Raw genomic sequence first — 10,428 nt, forward strand, 5'->3', positions numbered from 1 at the left:
AAAAAATATTAAAAACACAGTAAAATAACCATGGTTGGAATCCTGTAGCCCAGGGCCAAAATATGTGTGGTCCTCAGGATGCTGCTGGACTCCAGCTCCCATCACCCCTGACCAATGGCTATGCTAGCTGGGGTTGATTGCGTTGTAAAACAAAAATGTGCCCTTTTTCCCTTATGGAGTATCCAAGAGCCCATATAGAGTCCTTACATAGGTTCCCTATTGGTAGGAGAAAATAACAGAGGCCAACCAGAGAATATTGAGAAGCAAAGCAGCTAGTAAGCTTGATCTTTATTGATCTGTTGTAACAGGGTGCTCCCCTCACACGCAGGAAAGGAGGAGGAACCCAGAACAATGGTGCGCAAGGCCTTATATAGACATTTTAAATTCCCTGCCCTGGAGCTCAAGACCACCCCTCCATACATCATGCATACATCACAGAAGGGGTGTAACCCAGGACCACCCTCCACAAACATCATATCTACATCACAGAAAAGGTGGTGGTGTTTTTCCTGTCTGCCAGGTTATCTGATTGCCTTTCCTGATAGCCTTTCCTGATAGTCTGTCACCCATTAAAATGCTGATAACTCAATTCCTGAGACAATGGGAAGGCTCCCTGAACCCCCCCTCCCTCCTTGCAGAGAAAACATTTGGGAATCAAAAATTATTTCAGGTCGGTCTTCCTGTACTGATCTATGTAAGTGCTTGGTTGGTACACTTATGAACATTTAACATATATCTAAGACCTCAAAATTCCTATCACAACTACAATTGGGAGTACAACAACATTTGTTGAGTCACAGATTTACCACCCTTCCTTTGCATACTGTTGTAAATAAAAATATGCCCTTTTCCCTTATGGGGTATCCAAGAGCCCATATAGAGTCCTTACATAGGTTCCCTATTGGTAGGAGAAAATAACAGAGGCCAACCAGAGAATATTGAGAAGCAAAGCAGCTAGTAAGCTTGATCTTTATTGATCTGTTGCAACAGGGTACTCCCCTCACACGCAGGAGAGGAGGAGGACCCAGAACAATGCTGTGCAAGGGTTTATAAAGACTTTTGAAATTCCCATTCTGTAGATCAAGACCACCCCCAGAAACATTATGCATACATCACAGAAGGGGTGTAACCTAAGACCACCCCTCAGATACATCCCACCTACATCACAGAAATTTAAATGTTGTTTTTCTCTTGTCCTTGTTTATCTTCTGTCTGGCAGGTTACTTGATTGGATTTCCTGGGGAGCCTGGCCATTCTTTTGTAGTGGTAAAATACTTATTTCCTGGGCCAGGTCACAGGCTCACACCTTGTATCTTAAATGTGTCCTTAAGACAGGATTTGTGAGGAAAGAGACAATGGGGAGGCTTTTCCATTTTGACCATGCAGAGAAACATTTGCTCAGTTTAGGAATCAAAATGGTTCCAGGTTGGCTTTCCTGTGCTGATCTATGTACATGTGGTTATGAACGTTGCCATATATCTAAAACCCTAAAATTCCTATCACATTATCCCCCCTTTGGGGCTAGAATTTTTCTTAAAAATTTTTGCCCCACAAATAATAACATCGTAGGTTGTAAATGGATGCCTTTGTATAAATATATCATATAAAAATAACATATGTTGCATTTTGTTACTAAATTACTTGTGGCATTCTAGCTCTTGGGAGAAACATTTTCTCAATAGTGGCTATGCTTTACATTTAGCAGGAAGGTCCACTAATGACTGAAAAATGCAGTTGGTGTTTTGTTCATCGCCATTTTTGTGTGTTTCTCAGGTGTCAAGCTAGCTCTTCTGTGGTCTCACACCGGCATAGTGCTACAGCAACACATCCTCTCTGTTGAATCCCCTCGGGGCTTTCATTTAACCATGTCGCCTGGCATTCACCATAGCTGCCACAGGTTTGGACATCTCATGAGAGAGAAGTCTTCGCCTTGGCCTTTCTATGGGATTTTATTATTTTAATGGCGTTGGTCTTGCACTCTAGGAAATTGCTCACTTGCACTTAAAGGACCAAAAAGCTAATTGCAGCCTGGATACACTTGCCCAATTCAAACTGAGTCCAATTTGAATTTATCTTGCCCCATGGTTCTCAACTCTTCAAACCATTCTGTTAAAAGAAAGGCATTCTTAAAAAGGGCACTTGTCCAAATAAGTCAATTTAACTCTAAGGGATCATTCCTGCTAAACCAAAGCATATCCACCTTCATGTTATCTGGGCTTTCATGGATCTTGAAACTTCTCCTTGGTAAAATCAAAATTCGGTAGAAAAGAGTAAGCACACAATTTGGTTGTCCAATTGAGATGAAAAAAATGAGAGCAATTATGGGGGAAAACCTTAAGATTCACTGTGTGCAATCTGGGGGGGAAACTATATGAAAATGATATGCAGATGTTAGCAAAATAAAATAAAATAAATAATGTGTTGGAAATATAAACAAAGTGAAGGAACCTTATTCCACGTATGGTGGACGTGTCCTCAAATAAATAAAATTTGAGACATGATCTACACCCATTTCCATTTGGCATTCTAATAATAAAGAGTGTTGCTTCAAAACTACCTGATAAAACATGGTTCCAAGAATACTTGGTTGTGGTTAGATTAATTTCACAGCTATACGGGAAATCCAAGATTAATAAATAAATACAGAACAATTGCTACTTAAAGACAGTACTGAATCTGCAAGAGATACAGAAGTCATAGAAGAGATTCAAAATAGTTTTCTGGAACAGAAAGAAAGTGACTGCAAAGAGAGAAAGAAATAGTAAAAAAGTAATTTCTTTCTGGGAACTTCGTGTATAGAAAAAACAAATCACTATTTGTGTCCTTTGAATAATAATAAAAAAATCTTTTTTGTGACAAAATAAAAATAAATAAATAAATAAATAAATGGGCACACTGCAGAGTGCCAGGTGGGACAAGCAAATATGATCACCAGTTGACTTAATCTAAATATAGCCTGCTCTATCAGAAAGCATGTAATATATGAGAATCCTCCATGAAAAAACTTGGGGTGTAAGCCAAACCCTTCTGTTGTTCATAGTTATGCACCCTACATTATACAGAAACAATTACACACAGAATTTTGCCCCCACCCCCTTTGTGGAAATAACACACTGTCAGACACATTTCAACATTCCTACATAATAACACATAATACAAAAAAAAAAAAAAACACCTAACCAAATATCAGTTGCATATCTTGAGACAATTGTGATCTTCTCAATCCTGGAGCACAGTTTTTAAGGTTCAAAAGTGGCAAAATGTCCTTGCAATTCAACTCCTCCCCCCTTTGTCAGCCCCACTCCTCCGTCAGTCTATATACTTTGAAAGAGATAGCTGTGGGCATTTTGAAAACTGTTGTTGCAGGTCTTGTGATGGCGAAGAAGTGAGTTGAGGGGTTGTTGCTGCCTTTTCATCATTGCATATCTGTAGAAGTGATATCCTGTAAGGGGGCAGGGTTTTGGGGGGACTTAAAAGACAAAAGGAAGGATCAAAAGCCCCCTCCCCAAGAAAATCTCCTTGAGTTATTAGCTGCAAATAATAAAATCTTAGCATGTTAAGCATTTTACTCAATTTAATATTATTATCACATTTTCATATAATTACTGTTATTATCTGCTAAGTTTGTTTGTTTTCCTTCACTTAGTTTTGTTGTTGTTTTTTTTCATGTTGTTAAATAAAAATTACTCCACATGTATAGAAAGAGAACTGTAAAAAATACAACAAAGGTTAAAAAATAAAAAAATAAAGCAAAAAATTAGATTACCAGTCAGATGAAAACAGATTTGACACAAAGACATCAGATTTAGAAAAGAATTATTATTAAATAATACAAAGATATTATCAAAACCACACAGATTACTACTGGACTAAAAAATGGGAAAACAATGGAAAAAGGCTTAAAATTCAGCATGTGCTATCTGATAAGTAGAACTTGATGAAAATGACTTTCAACATGTGATGGACATGTCCCCAAAGTCACACACACACACACACACACACACACACACCTATGAGGAACCAAAAAAAAATGCTAAGACACACAATTTTTTTTAAAGAAACCTGAAGTAACCTGAAGTAATCAAAAACTGATTAATAAATGAACAGATTATTTGTAACCTAAAAAATGTGTCAAAGCCACAAAGAGATAGAGGGAAATAAACTAATATAGCAGGGATTCAGACTTGTTTTGCTGAACAGAAAGAAAGTGACTGGCTTTAAGGGAAGAAAGACGAAAAGAAATACAAATGCATTTATATAGAGAGTATTTAAATCACTGTTTGCATCCCCTCATTATCATTCGTGCTGTGGGAGAAAAGAAGGGACAAACACTTTGTTAATGGGGTTCACATATCCTGTTAAAAGGGAAATTTTTTTCATGTGAGAAGTCAGTCAAGGAAATGCTGTTCCTAAAATGCATAGGCATACACACACACAAAAAAAAACTGTTATAAAATTTAAATCCCATTGGGGAGGCAAACTACTCAAGAGAGGAACTCACAGTGGGAGTGCTTTGATATTTACCTGTGAAAAGAATTTGGCATGTTAGATTTGAAACTTGACAACCTCTTGATTAAGTAGCCCTTGGAGCAAAAGACACATTAAGGGTGATTTCCCTCAATGGTTCCAAGTTTTACATAAGGAAATTTGGATAGGTTTCTCCCTGCAAGCACAAGCTCTGCAGACCTCCTCTCCCCCCTTCTTTTCCCCCTCCTTCCTCTCTCTCTCTCTCTTTAAGCTGATCTAGCCTCTGTGCATGTGCAGAGTTCATGTCAGCAAACCTTTTATACTTTGAAAATGTCATCTTTTGGCTAAATTAGAATTTGAATAAGATTAGAATTTGAATAAGAGAAGGGAAGGGTAAGGAGTAGATTTAAAAAAATAGGGTTAGATTTAAAACAAAACAAGAAACTCCGCAATTCAAGCATTTACCAAAGCTAGAAGTTTTCTAAGGGATCATGTTTCATGCAGCCCAAGCAAAGGAGTGCTTCCTTTATTTACAGGAAAGGGCTAATATCCCTCTGGCCATATGGGAAAAAATGGCCAGAGAGTCAGAATTCATAAGATTTTTTAACATTCTGTCATTTCAGCCTTACCATTTGCAGACAAAATTTTCCTGCCCTTTATTTACAGGATGGTCAAGGCTACTCACTTATATGTCAAGGCTCATTCTACTTGATTATGTGAATTTGTATGTGCTTAAACTTTGAGTAGACTTTTAAGTCTGATTTTTGTAAATAATAGACAAAATGATAAACACTGTAATCACTTAAATGCCTGATATCACCAGTTCTGCTTCAAAACATCACGGCTTTCACCTCTCACCTTTAAAAAAACAAAGAGCAAATCTGGGCTAAATTTCAACTCATCAGCCACAAATTGGGAAAGTTGAAAGGGACCTGGGGTCATCTAGTCCAACCCTAAAATACAGGGTTCATAGCAAGATTTGTACTACCAGAAACACACACATACCTATGTACACAGACACAACTAGGGAAGAGACCACAAGCCATGTGCCTATCACAAGCCATGCGCCCATCATATACTAAGGAAGAGGAAAATAAAAGTACCCAACTTTATACAGAACCCTTTTAGCAGATCTTGAGATAGTTTGAGTGAGAGTGCAAGTTCCTAGAGAAATTATCTTTAAAGGAAGATTGAAGTGAACATTTTTCCTAAGATAGGGAGAGGATCTCTTATAAAGCATAGTTAAAACAGCCATAGATTTGATTTAAAAGGAATACAAATTGACAATTTTGAATAGTAAGCCTAATCTATGCCCCCCCCTTTGCAGTTTCCTTTAAAGGAAGCTTACTCGGGAGTAAATTTACCTGGCACAGAAGTAAGAAGAAAAAAAAAAACCCTGAAAGAGACAGAATGAAACAAGGAGGGGCATTTTCTAAGAAAAGAGGCCAGGAAGTCTTATAGAGACTGATATCAGGAGCCTTACAATAACTCTTCTGTCCAACCAAATCAAAGTTAAAACTGGACTCAGATATTTTTCTTAGAAGGAAGACCATACTTTCATAGGCATATGCTTAATGAAGTACATACAAGGAGGAAGACTCTTTTGAGCCTCTCTCAAATAACAAACATTTGCACACTTCATTATCATTTTTGTCTTGTTTAAGATTGATAAGGCCCAACATGGCTTTCTTAAGATTTAAAATTTTGGAGCAAGCTTGCATTTTTATTTTACAGTAGATGGCACATTTAAGATAAGCAGCTGCTGGATCTGAAGAAGTGTGCATGTGTATCTGAAGAAGTGTGCATGCACACGAAAGCTCATACCAAGAACTGACTTAGTTGGTCTTTAAGGTGCTACTGGAAGGAATTTGTTTTGTTTTGACTATGGCAGACCAACACGGCTACCTATCTGTAACAGCTGCTGGATGTTACCTAAGTACAATTTAAACACTGGAAAAACGTTTCTCAAACACAAATTGAAGGGGACTGTCAGAGTCCAGGCGGGAAGTAAGCACCAACTGGGCTTCTTTCCCATCAGGAGTCTGCAGGTTCATTTCTTTTGATTGAGGTGCACCCATTTTAAGAATTTTAATAGCGCTAGCTTTTACTTTTATACTGCAGTCGGGGTTTTATCCCCACTTTTCAGGAAACACAATAAATAACCCACAGTACACTCAATTTGGACAACTCCGAGAATTAGTACTGTGACACTCCGCCGTTCGTCTGGCCTGACTTACTAGGCTGGTACAGCTGTTGGCCTTTCCTGGCTACTAAGCTAACAGTGCGGTCAGCGATCTCAAACCCCCCCCCCTTTGGTCATTTCTCAGCCAGGGAGCCCACAGCAACCTCCTGCCTCTTACAATCTAACCTGAGAGTTCCCTACTGGACGCTTGCGTAGCGCAGTGCCAGATTGGGACTCAGAAATGACAAAGAAGGAAAGGAATCAGGTGCCCTTGCTTTCTCTGCTCACAGGTCATCTCTAACAAAGATCGCCATGGCAGAGGTGCGGCTGCACCTGGGAGTTATAGTTTTCAGAACAGAAGAAAAAGCACAACCTTTTTCTGGGCAAAACTCCGAAGGAATAGGTCGCATATAGACTGTAGAAGGGAAATGAAAGAAGTCACACACAACTTTTGCCTGGGCATACTCCGAAGGGCTAGGGCTGGTGCTGAGATCGAGGGGACAGAAAGGAGAAGGCAATTTTTAGATGAGGAAAAAAGTAGAAATTTTAGATTTGAAGGGAAAAGGAAGAATTAAAGAATTTTGGTTGCTGTGGTTTAGAGAACCCAACCCACTACCCGTGTTTCCTACTTAATACTCACTTCCGCATGCGCTGTTCCTGGTGATTCCACAATCTCTTGACTGGTTGTTTAAGGCCGGCCTGATCAAGCGTTGCTTCCTCTGGTTAGCCCCGCTGAACCTCCAGTTATTTCCAGACCCTGGGATCGATGGAAGACTGGCTATTCCTCCTGGCAAACTGCCTGGTGCGCGCTGGATAACCAGTCCTTCCTCGTTTCCAGAATCCGGGTAACCAAAAGTCCCTTCGTGCATGGTCGCCATCTGTTGTAAATAAAAATATGCCCTTTTCCCTTATGGGGTATCCAAGAGCCCATATAGAGTCCTTACATAGGTTCCCTATTGGTAGGAGAAAATAACAGAGGCCAACCAGAGAATATTGAGAAGCAAAGCAGCTAGTAAGCTTGATCTTTATTGATCTGTTGCAACAGGGTACTCCCCTCACACGCAGGAGAGGAGGAGGACCCAGAACAATGCTGTGCAAGGGTTTATAAAGACTTTTGAAATTCCCATTCTGTAGATCAAGACCACCCCCAGAAACATTATGCATACATCACAGAAGGGGTGTAACCTAAGACCACCCCTCAGATACATCCCACCTACATCACAGAAATTTAAATGTTGTTTTTCTCTTGTCCTTGTTTATCTTCTGTCTGGCAGGTTACTTGATTGGATTTCCTGGGGAGCCTGGCCATTCTTTTGTAGTGGTAAAATACTTATTTCCTGGGCCAGGTCACAGGCTCACACCTTGTATCTTAAATGTGTCCTTAAGACAGGATTTGTGAGGAAAGAGACAATGGGGAGGCTTTTCCATTTTGACCATGCAGAGAAACATTTGCTCAGTTTAGGAATCAAAATGGTTCCAGGTTGGCTTTCCTGTGCTGATCTATGTACATGTGGTTATGAACGTTGCCATATATCTAAAACCCTAAAATTCCTATCACAATACTAAACTGGAAGGAAGCTTCATTGAAAGCCAGTATTCGTCAGAGTATGCCTTGGAGTGCATTGCTGCATGCTTATAACATTGAATCTTGTTTTATTTTGTTTTGTTTTTTCCTTGCAGAGATGTGATCCCAAAGCAAAAGGGTAAAGGAATATCTGTTCACTAGTAATTGTGTACATAGAGTTGGATTCAGAATGAATTTCTAAATCTGAATCCAATCTGTACTCTGAAGCTGTTAAGCAGAGGCTTGCCAAACCTGATAAGCAACTTATGCTGTGTACACATTGCCAGTTTAAAACTCAGTGAGGTCATTTCCCTTCTGTGTTTCAAACCTGATTTGCACATTGTAGACATCAATAGGGTTGGATGTGTTACATACTGTCTGTCCCCCCACCCGCGCTAGTGGGTGGGAAAGGGGCATGGATGCCTTCATGTGGCTTTGGTTTTAAAACTGAAGCTGGTTTGGAAGAAAAGACATCAAAACACAGTATTTCTGAAGAAACTGCAGGATAGATATGGATTGTGACTGTCCATACAAGGTTTGTGTGAAGTACAAGATTTCACAAACTGGGGATGGAGTACATTGGATGCAAGGTAAACAATGTAATAATAATAATAATAATAATAATAATAATAATAAATTTTTATTTATACCCCGCCCTCCACAGTCAGGGCCAGGCTCAGGACAGCTAACACCAAATATAAATTACAATAAAACGTAATAGAAAACAACAAGAAACAAAAAAAAGTTAATTAAAATACGGCTTAAAATGCAGCTTAAAATGCAGCCTCATTTTAGTAGTAGCCCATAAATCAAGACCATAAAGGGCAGAAACATCAGATATTCATCCGAACCAGCTATCCATGCTGATCCTACATGGGCCAGCAAAAAAGCCAAGGGAAAATTTATATACCAAATCCCATATAAGGGGTCAGAGTGAGTTTAAGCCAAAGGCCAGGCAGAACAGCTCCGTCTTGCAGGCCCTGCGGAAAGATGTCAAATCCTGCAGGGCCCTGGTCTCTTTTGACAGAGAAGTCAGGGCCAGGGCTGAAAAGGCCCTGGCCCTAGTTGAAACCAATCTTGAAGCTTGGGACCTCCAAAGTGTTGTTATTTATGGACCTTAAGGTCCTGTGTGGGGCATACCAGGAGAGGCAGTCCGGTACGAGGGTTCTAGGTACAGCCTTATTCTGACTCCACTGGTTGCTTGGAAATCCTCTGACCTTCCATATGTTGTTAGACTACAACCATCCGTGGCTATATGCCATGCTGGTTGAGGCCAATGGGAGTTGGAAGCCCGCTCAGCACCTGAAGGGCCACACTTTCCCCATCCCCACTGCAATGGAACATTTGTTTCAAGAATTCGTTCCTTGCTAGGGATTGCGCTTATAAATGGGAAACAGTTGGCCTAAGCAAAGAGCTGTTTGGCAAAAATATGGGAGAGCAAGCAGATATTAAGGGACCGGTGGCAGTACTAACCACGTAAGTATACATGGCAGAAAATGACCCTTGTCTCCACAGCTGGATTTAGGTTTGATGAGGCCTTAAGCTACTGAAGGTAATGGAGCCTTTTATATGTCCAGCTGTCCTTTGTCAACAACAAATTGTCGCTGTTTTTTTGTGTTGAATATATGCTGTATGGTAATTTATGGGTATCTAAAGCACATGTTGCCATGCAAGCGATCCATGCAGAATGTAGTCACCCTATATAAAGAAAAGAGCAAACCAGTGATATTTTAGGGAGCAGGATAGCAGGCGGGGTCCATACTTACATCATAGGAGCCTACACAACACGAAACTCTGTTGCTGTATGTAGGTTTTATTTTATTTGTTTTTTATCTTATATTTTGGAAATGTGCATCCAGGATTTTTTCCTTCAGATCTTTCTGGTAAGCTATAGCTTGTTTAGCTTATACGTAAATCCGGCAGTGCCCGTCTCCTTCGGCTAAAAGTAAACCCACTGAAAGCGAATACTGAGTTTCCAGCAGCTAAAGTCTTTGCGCCTCCGGTTCGGGACTTGTTGCGGGTGAAGTCTCAACGTTCCAAAACTGGCGGAATGGCCTAAATGGGGGAGAAGGGGGAGTAGTTGCCAGTATTTAATCGTTATTCCGGGGTCTAGGTAAAATATTCATAACAACTGCAAAACCTGCCGATGTGTTCCTCCCCCCTTGATTCCCGCCCCCCACCCATCAAGCCACAAAGTGTTCACTTCTTCCTGCTC

The 10,428-nt window shown here is 40.1% G+C and overlaps 1 long non-coding RNA gene across 1 annotated transcript; it reads right to left on the reverse strand.

Annotated features, from left to right (window-relative positions):
- Window positions 1–938: 938 nt before the first annotated feature.
- LOC309335745 lies at window positions 939–8,202 on the reverse strand. Its single transcript, XR_014153702.1, has 2 exons — window positions 7,872–8,202; window positions 939–1,188 (listed from the first exon to the last, which is right to left on the reverse strand). It is a non-coding gene; the product is annotated as an uncharacterized lncRNA (long non-coding RNA).
- Window positions 8,203–10,428: the final 2,226 nt, after the last annotated feature.

Source organism: Podarcis erhardii (assembly GCF_964252035.2).
Source record: "Podarcis erhardii genome assembly, chromosome: 2".
NCBI lineage: Eukaryota > Metazoa > Chordata > Lepidosauria > Squamata > Lacertidae > Podarcis > Podarcis erhardii.